Source organism: Vombatus ursinus, unplaced genomic scaffold (assembly GCF_900497805.2).
Source record: "Vombatus ursinus unplaced genomic scaffold, bare-nosed wombat genome assembly UNPS02010284.1, whole genome shotgun sequence".
Classification (NCBI taxonomy): Eukaryota; Metazoa; Chordata; class Mammalia; order Diprotodontia; family Vombatidae; genus Vombatus; species Vombatus ursinus.
In genome coordinates this window covers 17,712,564-17,716,542 of record NW_020950062.1, presented here as the reverse complement: position 1 = coordinate 17,716,542, position 3,979 = coordinate 17,712,564, and the positions used below count along the sequence as shown (strand labels likewise).

Here is a 3,979-nt window from a genome sequence, read left to right as displayed (position 1 = left end):
TAGCCCCCCCCCCATTAAGAGGTTTGACATTGAACCCCACGTCTGGGATGATGCTCATCATCCTCATAAGCTCCATTGTAATTGCATCTTCTTTCTTGAGATGGGTCTAAGTCTACCAGTTGTTCCTGATCCTATCTTCAGTCTTCTCTACTTCCTTTCAGGCAGTAATTTTCCAACAAAGACAGTTTATCTGATAAAAGAAAGCTATTCTCTGGGAAGTTTACTTTAAGCTTCCACCAACTGAAAATCCATACATGTGAAAAGGTCGTCACCTCATCCTGTAAATATAGCATTGTCCTTCTGATCCAAAACAATGATGTTATCTCCAGGCTCAAGTCCTGGCTCCTCCTCACCTTCACCATGGAATGTTATCTTCTGACCATCTTTCATGCCCTTGTCAATATGAACCTCCAGAATCTTCTTCTCTCCAACAATTTCCATTCCATTACAGCTTTTACATCTATCTTTAGGGTTTGATTCCTTTCCTTGCCCTGGCATTCCATGCAAACTGACTGCATTTGCTAAACCATTCCAGGTCCTATCTGATGAATTCTTATTTGCATTCCAGTACCTCTGCAATTGGGACAGCATTCTACACTTCCTTTCTTACCACCCATCCCTCACATTTATCACAGATTACATTCTTTTGCAAAGGCAGTTTTCTCATTGCCCTATTATATAAATCTTCTAAGGTCACTAGCAACTGATGAACAACATCTTTACCTCTCTGTTTCCTTGCATACTTCTGCCTCCTCCAAAAAAACATATCAAAGATATCCATTAGAGAACCAAAGCTACCACCAGAACCACCTTCTTTGATGGCTTGTTCTCCATTTTTGTTATATAAATCTCTTTTCTCTGCATCAGAAAGCACTTCATAAGCTTGAGAAATCTGCTTGAACATTTCTCCTTCATTTGGATTCTTAACTGGGTGATATTTTAAGGCTAGTCTTCTAAATGCCTTTTTTTAGTTCTTCCTGGGAGGCATTGGGCTTTGACCCCAAAACATCATAATAACTAGTTTCCTTCACCATTTTTTATAGTGGGGGAGCGATGCTGGCTGTAAGCCTGGTGTCGAAATGCCTGTCTGGGGTAGGGTGAGAGGGGACCGCCCAGGAGCAGCTTAGGATGTTTGGGGATTGAGTGGAAGAAAGAGAAGATTGGGGTAAGTGGGGTGCCAGTTCTTGTGCATGGAGCTCAGGCAGCTGCAGCTGCTACCCTCTGCTTCTCCCAGAGTTTTCTGGAAAGTTCCACCTATCTGATTATTTTTCCTTTTAATTTTAAATTTTGATGTGGTTTAGGGGTTCAGGGGTGCTGGGACCCCAAAATCACAACACGCAGGTCCTGTCTGAAAGAATTCGACCCAAGCATTCTTTCAGCCAAAGACAAGGTTTATTAGAACATCCATCATATTGGGCAGACTCTTAAAGAGTCTGAACATGGGTAAGCAGTGGCTAGATTATAAGAATCTAAGCAGTGGCTAGATTTTAAGAATCTGAGCATCTTAATGGAGACAAGATGGACCTTATATACAGAAAGATTGTGGGAGGGATCTAGGAGTGACCAAGCAGTTTGGGGTGATGGGAGGAAGGGCCTAAGGAGATCTGGATGGGAGTGGCTAGTAAGCTGGGGTGAACAGAACTCCTGGGACCTGGACCCACGTGGCCAAGGGAGAATGGAACCTAGCTAGGATTAAGTGTGGGAAATGGCCAGGGGCCATAGGGAGGTATTATAGTCTCAGGGGAACGCCAGAGATTTGGCCATGTGGGAAAGTCCAGGGTTTTTCCTTTCTGGGGTCCAGATCCCAACCCCATCAATTTGGCAAAAATCTCCAGTAATTTGAGACTAACTGTTATTGTCTCACACACACACACACCCACACCCACCCCCAATATTATCTGCCACCTATTGTATATCTTGTCTGTAGATTATTGTTTTTTTTTCTGAACCTTGCAAATGATGCCATTATTTATTCTTGTTAAAGTCAATCTGCTTAATTTCCATGTAACATTGTCAAAAAGACAGAATGAAATTGTACAGCAAAAACAATGCAGAATAAAACACCCAGAATTTCTAAAAGTTTACATAATCATCTCTAAGTTGGCTTCTAGGTATAGATCCTAATTTATGATCCTCCATGGTTTTCACTCTTTATTTGTTGCACTTTTCCTCACAAGAAATATAGTATAATTTTATAGACTTTTTAAAATTTATTTCAAAATATTTAAAAAGTTCTTGAATGGATCCATGTGTTATTGAACTTTCTACCTTAGGATGTCCTGGTCATTTTCTGAATTTCATCCACAAATTTCTTCAAATGTGAGGAACTCCCTTAATAACTCATCTAATTTGTAGCAAACTCAGGCATTAAAATATGCTTCAACATCAGGTACATTGTTGGCAACAAACTTAACCCTATTCACTAAAATGACTCTGAGAATCCCACGATCATCCTGGTAGTGATAAATTGTAGTCCACCATAGATGCCTGCCTGGGAAATACCAAAGTCTCTCTGTTTTTTCAGAAAATGGACATTTTATTCTCCAAACCCAGCTCTCTGTGGGTAGCCATGCTTATTTTGTTAGTCTAATTCAGTGGTTTACAAAGTGGGTGTTACAGCTTTCATATATCCATGGTCTGATCTTAAGTGCTTCAACACCTCAAGCAGAGGCTAGGTTAATTGATTAGAAGGTGGGAAGTTCCTTCCTTCCCATGAGGGAGGGGCTGATTTCCAAAACAACCATATTTACTTTTTATCCATTATGTAACATTCCACCAATCTACTCCCTTTTAGAGCTGTGTAAGCTTCTCATTTGTTTTTACCGGGCAGTGGCCTTGCCTTCAGGAAAGTTATAATCTACCTTCTACTCTGTACATCATGGAAACACCTGTCTATGTGCCATTGGTAAAATCCCTCTTCCTCCCCTGAACCTTCCTCAATACACACATCATACCTATTCCCATATCACCTCTGCCGTGTCAGGGACACACTGGAAGACATGGCAGTGATTGGTGAGTCAGAGCCCCACCAATCAATCTTTTTTTCAATTTGTATGGGACACAGTGAGTTGTAAAGGATAATTGGGTATGGATGGGATATGATTTGCATCACAGATCTCATTAAATTATCTTGTCCCCAAATCCACTTGTTTTCCACACTTCCCTATTATTTTTAAAATCATATTTATTTTTTAGTTTTCAACATTGATTTTGATAAGATTCTGATTTCCAAATTTTTCTCCCTCCCTTCCTCTACTCCCCCAACCCAAAGAGAGCAAGCAATCTGACATAGGTAATACATGTATAATAATGTTAAACATTTTTCCACATTAGTCATGTTGTGAAAGAAGAATCAGAACAAAAAGGGAAAACCATGAGAAACAAAACAAAACAAAACAAAAACAAAGACAAAATAGTATGCTTCAATCTGCATTCAGACTCCACAGTTCTTTCTTTAGATGTGGTTACCATTTTCCATCAAGAGTTTTCTATAATTGTCTGGGATCAGTATTGCTGAGAAGAGCTAAGTCTATCATAGTTGATCATTACACAAGATTGCTATTACTGGTGTACAATGTTCTATTGGTTCTGCTCACTTCACTCAGCATTAATTCATGTAAGTCTTTACAGGTTTTTCTGAAATCAGTCTGCTCATTGTTTCTCATAGCACAATAGTATTCCATTACATTCATCTACTGCAACTTGCTCAATTATTCCTCCAACTGACGGGCATCTCTTCAATTTCCAATTCTTTGACACCACAAAAAGAGCTGCTATATACATATATTTGTACATGAGGGTCCTTTTCCCTTTTCTATAATCTCTTTGGGATACAGATCTAGAAGTTGTGTTGCTGGGTCAAAGGGTATGCACACTTTTAGAGCCGTTTGGGCATAATTCCAAATTGCTCTTCAGAATGGATGGATCAGTTCACAACTTCACCAACTATGCAATAGTTTTTCAATTTTCCCTCATCTTC

General features: G+C 39.6%; 1 pseudogene; it reads right to left on the bottom strand.

Annotated features, from left to right (window-relative positions):
• Positions 1-273: 273 nt before the first annotated feature.
• Positions 274-1,034, bottom strand: LOC114037214 (annotated as a pseudogene).
• Positions 1,035-3,979: the final 2,945 nt, after the last annotated feature.